The 8,588-nt window shown below is 53.3% G+C and overlaps 4 non-coding genes across 4 annotated transcripts; all 4 read right to left on the bottom strand.

The window, feature by feature from the left end:
• Positions 1-602: 602 nt before the first annotated feature.
• On the bottom strand, positions 603-675 carry trnat-agu (transfer RNA threonine (anticodon AGU)). Its single transcript has one exon. It is a non-coding gene; the product is annotated as a tRNA-Thr (tRNA).
• A 1,503-nt stretch (positions 676-2,178) lies between these two features.
• trnat-ugu (transfer RNA threonine (anticodon UGU)) lies at positions 2,179-2,251 on the bottom strand. The gene has a single exon. It is a non-coding gene; the product is annotated as a tRNA-Thr (tRNA).
• A 2,359-nt stretch (positions 2,252-4,610) lies between these two features.
• trnat-agu (transfer RNA threonine (anticodon AGU)) lies at positions 4,611-4,683 on the bottom strand. The gene has a single exon. It is a non-coding gene; the product is annotated as a tRNA-Thr (tRNA).
• A 2,506-nt stretch (positions 4,684-7,189) lies between these two features.
• On the bottom strand, positions 7,190-7,265 carry trnat-agu (transfer RNA threonine (anticodon AGU)). The gene has a single exon. It is a non-coding gene; the product is annotated as a tRNA-Thr (tRNA).
• Between the last annotated feature and the right edge of the window lie 1,323 nt (positions 7,266-8,588).

Below are 8,588 nucleotides of genomic sequence, written 5' to 3'. Positions count from 1 at the left end.
AGGGGATAGAGTGGAGAAGGGGAGATGGGGAGGAAGAGAGAGGGAAAGGGGAAATAGAGGAAGGGGATGGGGAGAGAGAGAGAGTGGAAGGGGGAGCGAGAGGGGCAGGTGTGAGTGAGGGAATGGGAGAGAGGGGGAAGGAGAGAGGGTGAGGCGAGGAAGGCGGAAGGGGGGAGAGGGGAATGAGTGAGAGACGGGGAAAGCGAGATAATGGGAAAGGGAGAGAGGGGTGAAACGATGTAGAAAGGGTCGTGATGGGGAAGGGAGAGAGAGATTTGGAAGGGCAGAGTGAGTGTAAGAGAGATGAGAAGAGGAGAGGGGAAAGGGAGAGAGAAAAGTGAAGGAGTGAGAGAGAGGGGGGAAGGAGCGAGAGAGAGGGTAACGAGTGTGTAAGAGCGGGAAGGGGAGAGAGAGAGGGAGGAGAAAGAGGAGAAGGCAGAGGATGAGAGAGGGATAAAAATGTACAACAGGTTGTGTAGATGGGGAGGGCAGAGAAAGATTTGGATCCTGCAATTCCAGGGTCTGTCTCGGAGCTGTTTAATATTTATAATTAAAGCCCTTGTTAATTGATGGTGAATTTAAATACTAAACTAATTTTGAATCGGCCCCAGTGAGATTTGAACCCACAACCCCTGGTTTACTAGACCAGTGCTCTAACCCCTGAGCTATGGAACCACCGGCCCTGGGCTGTGGGTCATTCCCCAGTTAGTGCTGTGTGTTTGAAGAATGAGGAGGGGTCAGTGAAACGCTCAGATTGTGTCTCATCCCCCAGACTCCTGCCTCCGTCTCTTCAATATTCGCCTCTCAACATCGATATATCGGGTCTTTCACGTAGTAAAACATCCCAAGGCAACTCAGTCACACTCTGGCTCAATCTCTCTTTCTCCCTCAGTCTCTCTGTCTCTCCGTCTCTCTCTCTTTCTCACATGGTATTGGGGGTAATGTACTGACGTGGATAGAGAACTGGTTGGCAGACAGGAAGCAGAGAGTCGGGATAAATAGGTCCTTTTCAGAATGGCAGGCAGTGACTAGTGGGGTGCCACAAAGTTCAGTGCTGGGACCCCAGCTATGTACTATATACATCAATGATTTAGACAAAGGAATTGAATGTAATATCGGAAAGTTTTCAGCTGACACTAAGCTGGGTGGCAGTGTGAGCTGTGAGGAGGATGCTAAGAGGCTGCAGGGTGACTTGGACATGTTAGGTGAGTGGGCAAATGCATGGCAGATGCAGTATAATGTGGATAAATGTGAGGTTATCCACTTTGGGGGCAAAAACAGGAAGGCAGAATATTATCTGAATGATGACGGATTAGGAAAAGGGGAGGTGCAACGAGACCTGGGTGTCATGGTTCATCAGTTATTGAAAGTTGGCATACAGGTACAGCAGGCGGTGAAGAAGGCAAATGGCATGTTGGCCTTCACAGCGATAGGATTTGAGTATAGGAGCAGGGAGGTCTTACTGCAGTTGTACAGGGCCTTGGTGAGACCACACCTTGAATACTGTGTATTGTTTTGGTCTCCTAATCTGAGGAAGGACATTCTTGCTATTGAGGGAGTGCAGCGAAGGTTCACCAGACTGATTCCCGGGATGGCAGGACCGAGATATGAAGAAAGATTGGATCGACTAGGCTTATATATACTGGAATTTAGAAGAATGAGAGGGGATCTCATAGAAACATATAAAATTCTGACGGGTTTAGACAGGTTAGATGCATGGACCTGGCCTGGAGACATCGAAGGTTGAACAGGTTCCCACTGGGTCTGTAGTTTAGTTCCACTCCAGCGGGGAGCTTGTTGACTGTGAGGTGGAGCACGGCAGTGAGGAATATTGAGACCCACGGCAATGTGGGTTTGACTCTTAACTGCCCCTGTGAAACGGTCAAGTGAGGCCCTCGGTTGTGTTCAAGAAGGCTGCTCACCACGACCTTCTCCAGGGGCAATTAGGGATGGGCAATAAATGCTGGCCTTGCTATCGACGGCCATATCCCGCAACGAATCTAAAACAAATATCGGTGGCTCTCAGACTGGATATGAAGAAGACTCGGTTACAGACTGGTCACAGAAAGTGAAAGTGCTCTGGGCTGTATTTAAACTGTGAAGTGAGTCGGTTCCTGTTGATGGTGTCGGCCTGTCGCCGATTGACAGCGAGTTCAGGAACAGAAGCCAAAATTGAGCAGGCCCCAGTGAGATTTGAACTCACGACCCCTGGTTTACAAGACCAGTGCTCTAACCCCTGAGCTATGGAGCCAGCTCCTCTAGACAAGTCAGGGGAAGGAGCAGGAAAGAGAGGAAAAGGGAAATGAGAGCGTGGAAGGAGTGAGAGAGAGGGGGAAGGGGAGAGAGTGGGGAAGGAGTGAGAGAGAGGGGGAAGGGAAAAGAGAGAGAGGGAGGGGAGAGCGGGGGAATGGGAAAGAGATTAGGGAGAGGAAGAGTGAAAAGGCTGAGGTGGAATGGGAGAGAGGGAGGAGAGAGTGGGTCGGGAGGGGAGAGAGGGAGAAAGGGAGAGAGGGCGAAGGAGAGAGGGAGAGGCGAGGGAGGGGGAAGGGGGGAGAGGGGAATGAGTGAGAGACAGGGAAAGCGAGATAGCAGGAAAGGGAGAGAGGGGTAAAAAGATGTAGAACGGGTCGTGATGGGGAAGGGAGTGGGGGAAAGGGAGAGTGAAGGGAAGAGAGGGGAAGGGGAGGCAGGCAGAGAGGGAAGTGGAGAGTGAGAAGGCAGAGGGGAAGGGGAGAGTGAGAGGGGGCCGTGAGATGGAAAGGAGTGAGCGAGAGATGGGAAAAGGGAGAGAGAATGAAGGGGGACGAGAGAGAGAGGGGGAGGGGAAGGGAGAGTGAGGGGGGAGTGGAGAGAGAGAAGTGGAGAGAAGGGAGGGAGAGAGAGATGGGACTGGAGAGAGAGGGGGAAGAGGAGAGAGGGATAAGAGTGAGAGAGAGGAGGAGGGAAGGGAGAGAGAGGGGTTGGAATGAGAGAGGGGAGGTGAGAGAGAGATGGGGGTGGAGAGAGGGGGGAAGGGGAGAGTGAGAAGGCGTCATGAGAGGGAAAGGAGTGAGAGAGACGGGAAAAGGGAGAGAGGGGGAAGAGAGAGTGAAGGGGAAGGGAAGGAGATAAAATAGCCTAAGGCAACTCAATCACACTCTGGCTCAATCTCTCTCTGTCTCTCTCTCTCTCTCTCACTCTATCTCTCTTTCTCTCTCTCTGTCTCTTTCGCTCACTCTCTCTGTCTCTCTCTCATTCTCACTTTCTCTGTGTCACTCTCTCTCTGTATCTTTTTCACTTTCTCTCTGTCTCGTGAGCGGGAAGGGTAGAGAGGGAAAGAGGAGGGAGGGGAGAGAGAGGAGAAGAAAGGCAGAGGCAGAGAATGAAAAGGGTAAAGGGAAAGCGAGAGCGAGAGGGGAATGGGGAGAGGGAGGGAAAGGGAGAGAGAGAGGGGGGAAGAGGAGCGAGAGATGGGAAGGGGAGAGAGAGAGAGGGGAAGGGGAGTGAGAGGGGAAGGGGAGCGAGAGATGGGGAGGGGAGTGAGAGATGGGGAGGGGAGTGAGAGATGGGGGGGGAGAGAGAGATGGGGAGGGGAGCGAGAGATGGGGAGGGGAGCGAGAGATGGGAAGAGGAGAGAGAGAGAGAGGGGAAGGGGAGAGAGAGGGGAAGGGGAGCGAGAGATGGGGAGGGGAATGAGAGATGGGGGGGGAGAGAGAGATGGGGAGGGGAGCGAGAGATGGGGAGGGGAGCGAGAGATGGGAAGAGGAGAGAGAAAGTTCGAGTCAGAAGGGAAAAGGGAGAGAGTGAGAGGGAAGGAGAGAGAGAAGGAGAAGGGGATGGAGAGAGATAGAGGGGGAAGGAAAGGGAGAGGAAGGGGAGAGAGAGTGGGAAAGGGGGGAAGGGAGAGAGAAAGGATGAAGGAGAGTGAGCGGAGGGGAGAGAGAGAGAAAAATAAAGGGAAATGATAGAGAGAGGAGGAAGGGAAGAGATAAATCGAGAGCCTGTAGTTCCAGGGTCGGTCTCAGAGCTTTTTAATATTTATAATTAAAGCCCTTGTCAATTGATGGTGAATTTAAATACTGAGCTCAGTTTTAGTAGGGCCCAGCTACCTGCTCTGAGCTCTCTCTCTCTCTCTCTCTCTCTCCCTCTCTCTCGAGGGGGAAGGGGATATAGAGGGAAAGGGAGAGAGAGAGAGAGAGGGGTTAAGGGAGAGAGGAAAGGGAGAGATAGAGGGAGAAGGGGAGAGTGAATGGCAGGGTGAGAGAGTGGGGGAAAGGGGAGAGCCTGTGGTGTCTGGGGGAAGGGAAGAGAGGGGAAAGGGAGATAGACAGAGAGGGAAGTGGAGAGTGAGAAGGGGGGAGCGAGAGGGGGGAGTGAGAGCGAAAGGAGTGAGAGAGAGAGACGGGAAAAGGGAGAAGAGAAAGTGAAGGGGTACGAGAGAGAGGGGCAGGAGTGAGAGAGAGAGAGAAAGAGGAGGGAAGGGAGAAGGTGAAAAGGGATTGAGAGAGGGAGAAGGTGACAGAGAGGAAGAGTGAGAAGGGAAGATTGGGGGAGAGGGGAGAGCCTGTTGTGCCAGGGTTGGTTTCATATTTATAATTAAAGCCCTTGCTAATTTAAACACTGAGCTGAGTAGGACCCAATGAGATTTGAACCCACTACCCCTGGTTTACTAGACCAGTGCTCTAACCCCTGAGCTATGGAACCACCTGCCCTGGGCTGTGGGTCATTCCCCAGTTAGTGCTGTGTGTTTGAAGAATGAGGAGGGGTCAGTGAAACGCTCAGATTGTGGCTCATCCCCCAGACTCCTGCCTCCGTCTCTCAATATTCGCCTCTCAACATCGATATATCGGGTCTTTCACGTAGTAAAACATCCCAAGGCAACTCAGTCACACTCTGGCTCAATCTCTCTGTCTCTCTGGCTTTCTGTCTCTCTGTCTCATTCCCTGCCTCTCGCTCTCTCTCCGTGTCTCTCTCACTTATTCTCTGCTTCTGGATAAGGGGGAGAGAAAAGGAGAAGGAAAGAGATAGAGAGGGAGGGGGAAGAGATCGGGGGGAGGGGAGTGAGAGGGGAAGGAGTGACAGAGATAGGGGGAAGGGAAAAGAGGAAAATAAGCTTGTTGTTCCAGGGCGACCAGTTCCAACTGTCACAGGACAGAGAGTGGAGAGCACCAGCTCCCACTGTCACAGGACAGAGAGTGGAGAGGACCAGTTCCCACTGTCACAGGACAGAGAGTGGAGAGCACCAGTTCCCACTGTCACAGGACAGAGAGTGGAGAGCACCAGTTCCCACTGTCACAGCACGGGAGAGTGGAGAACACCAGTTCCCACTGTCACAGGACAGAGAGTGGAGAGCACCAGTTCCCACTGTCACAGGACGGGAGAGTGGAGATCACCAGTTCCCACTGTCACAGGACAGAGAGTGGAGAGCACCAGTTCCCACTGTCACAGGACAGAGAGTGGAGAGCACCAGTTCCCACTGTCACAGGACAGAGAGTGGAGAACACCAGTTCCCACTGTCACAGGACAGAGAGTGGAGCGCACCAGTTCCCACTGTCACAGGACAGAGAGTGGAGAGCACCAGTTCCCACTGTCACAGGACAGAGATTGGAGAGCACCAGTTCCCACTGTCACAGGACAGAGAGTGGAGAGCACCAGTTCCCACTGTCACAGGACGGGAGAGTGGAGATCACCAGTTCCCACTGTCACAGGACAGAGAGTGGAGAGCACCAGTTCCAACTGTCACAGGACAGAGAGTGGAGAACACCAGTTCCCACTGTCACAGGACAGAGAGTGGAGAGCACCAGTTCCCACTGTCACAGGACAGAGAGTGGAGAGCACCAGTTCCCACTGTCACAGGACAGAGAGTGGAGAGCACCAGTTCCCACTGTCACAGGACAGAGAGTGGAGAGCACCAGTTCCCACTGTCACAGGACAGAGAGTGGAGAGCACCAGTTCCCACTGTCACAGGACAGAGAGTGGAGAACACCAGTTCCCACTGTCACAGGACAGAGAGTGGAGAGCACCAGTTCCCACTGTCACAGGACAGAGAGTGGAGAGCACCAGTTCCCACTGTCACAGGACAGAGAGTGGAGAACACCAGTTCCCACTGTCACATGAACACCGAGTCGTGCCTGCAAAGGAAGTGGAGTGTGGGAAATTGCACGCTGCTTCCATTGAGGGGTGGTCAGGCCAATTCTGCGGCGGGAGCTAAAATTCCCAGCCCCAGAAGTTTACCACCCCCCAGGTGGGGGCCTGTGCGGGGAGACAGAGGGAAGAATGAATGGAGACTTGGGTGGGGGATTGAGGGGCAGGGGATAGGAGGGGCTACATTGCAGCGAAGGTCTGGGCAAGGGGGCAAAGTGTGTTGGACGGTCAGGCCTGTGGGCTCTGTGCCTCGGTGCAGGGAGTTTTCGGGTTGACTGCGCAGATGGCGATTGGTGGATGTGGTGTGGTTGTCTTCGCGGGGGCTGGGTGCTCGACATCCAGGGGTGTTCGGCATTTGGGGATGATTCTGACGGGACGGGCCGTGTTGGGTGTTGGGGCAGTCGACCCGGTGTTGGATGGGTCCTGAGCCGGGGTGGGGCACGCTATTGGGATGGGGGTGGGCTGTTTGGGAGAGACGTCTTCACTCGGAGAGTTGTTGGTCTGTGGGGTTCCCTGCCGCGGAGAGTTGTTGATGCCAATTCATTGGATATGTTCAGGAGGGAGTTGGATGTGGTCCTTGCGGTAAGGGGAGAGTCAGGGGGTGATCAGTCAGGTATTTAAACACTAAACTAATTTTGAGTAGGCCCCAGCAAGATTTGAACCCCTGACCTCTGATTTACCAGACCGGTGCTCGAACCCCTGAGCTATGGAACCACCTGCGCTCGGAAAGTCAGCGGAAGGAGCAGGAAAGAGAGGGGAAGGGTAAAGAGAGAGTGGAAGGAAGTGAGAGAGAGGGGGAAGGGGAAGGAGAGAGGAGGAAGAGGCGAGAGAGGGAGGGGATGGAGTGAGAGAGGGGAAGGAGAGAGAGAGAGGGGGAAGAGGAGACTGGGAAGAAGAGACAGTTGAAGGGGAGAGAGAGAGAGGGGAAGGGGAGCGGTTGATGCGAGTGAGGGAAAGGAGGGCGAGACAGGAAAAGCGGTAAAAAGAGGTGTGATGGTGAAGGGAAGAATCTGCAGGAAAGGGAGAAGAGAGAGAGAGGTATTTAAATACTGAGCTAAATTTGAGTAGGCCCCAGTGAGATTTGAACTCACGACCCCTGGTTTACTAGACCAGTGCTCTAACCCCTGAGCTATGGAACAACCTGCTCTGGTAAATTCAGGGGCAGGAGCAGGAAAGAGAGGGACAGGGAAAAGAGAGAGTGGAAGGTGTTCTGTCTTGAATCAAGAGTCAGACGAGATACTGCAAGCTCAAAGTAAGGTGTGACCTTAGTCCTTTATCACAGGTCTCCAGAGTGCCTCACCAGCCTGTGAGGCTTCCTTAAGTATAGGTGCTCCCAAGGGATTGTGGGATCCCTTGGGACTCCAGGAGATAAGCCCTCTGGTGGTCAGACATGATAATTACAGGTTTACATTCGTAACAACACTTCCCCCCCGCCCCCTGCCCCAAAGTCAATAGTGTAACTATTAACAATGTGAGTCGATCTGGGGCCTTCCTTGCCCTGGTTGATCGTCTCAGTGCAAATGCTGGTGTTGTTGAATCATTTGCTGGGCCTTCGCTGGGCTGCTGTGCAGCTGGCCTTGCTGGACTGCTGGGGGGTGATGGGTTCTGCTTCGTGGTCAACCGCTGGGTCGGTTGCTACGTCTGTGTGTTGGACGGACGGTAGAGTGTGTTGTGGGTTGTTCTGGATAGTCTGTAAATCTGAGTTTGATTTGGTCCAAGTGTTTTCTGCAGGTGAGTCCATTTGCGAGTTTGACCACAAACACCTTGCTCCCCTCTTTGGCGAAAACAGTGCCAGCAATCCACTTGGGACCTTGTCCATAGTTCAACACAAATACAGGATCGTTTACTTCAATTTCACGTGACACATTTGTGCGATCACGTTATGTATTCTGTTGAAGCCGCCTGCTCTCTACCTGTTCGTGTAGATCAGGGTGGACTAACGAGAGCCTTGTCTGAAGTGCTCTTTTCATCAGCAGTTCAGTGGAAGGGAGCCCGGTAAGTGAGTGGGGTCTTGTGCGGTAACTGAGCAGGACTCGGGACAAGCGAGTCTGCAGTGAGCCTTCAGTTACCCTTTTCAAGCTCTGCTTGATTGTGTGAACTGCTCGTTCTGCCTGACCGTTGGACGCTGGCTTAAACGGGGCAGGCGTGACATGTTTGACCCCATTGCGGGTCATGAATTCCTTGAACTCGGCACCGGTAAAGCACGGCCCATTGTCGCTTACAAGGACATCAGGCAGGCCGTGCGTGGCAAACACGGCCCGTAGGCTTTCGATGGTGGCAGCGGACGTGCTTGCCGACATTATCACACATTCGATCCATTTGGAGTACGTATCTACAACCACTAAAAACATTTTTCCCCAAGAATGGGCCTGCATAGTCGACATGAACCCCAGACCACGGTTTGGAGGGCCAAGACCATAAACTTAGGGGCGCCCCCCTGGGTGCGTTGCTTAACTGGGAACATG

The sequence above is a fragment of the Pristiophorus japonicus genome, unplaced genomic scaffold (genome assembly GCF_044704955.1).
Source record: "Pristiophorus japonicus isolate sPriJap1 unplaced genomic scaffold, sPriJap1.hap1 HAP1_SCAFFOLD_523, whole genome shotgun sequence".
NCBI classification, from domain to species: Eukaryota; Metazoa; Chordata; class Chondrichthyes; family Pristiophoridae; genus Pristiophorus; species Pristiophorus japonicus.
The sequence above is the reverse complement of the archived record's forward strand: the minus strand, read 5'-3'. Positions and strand labels throughout refer to the sequence as shown.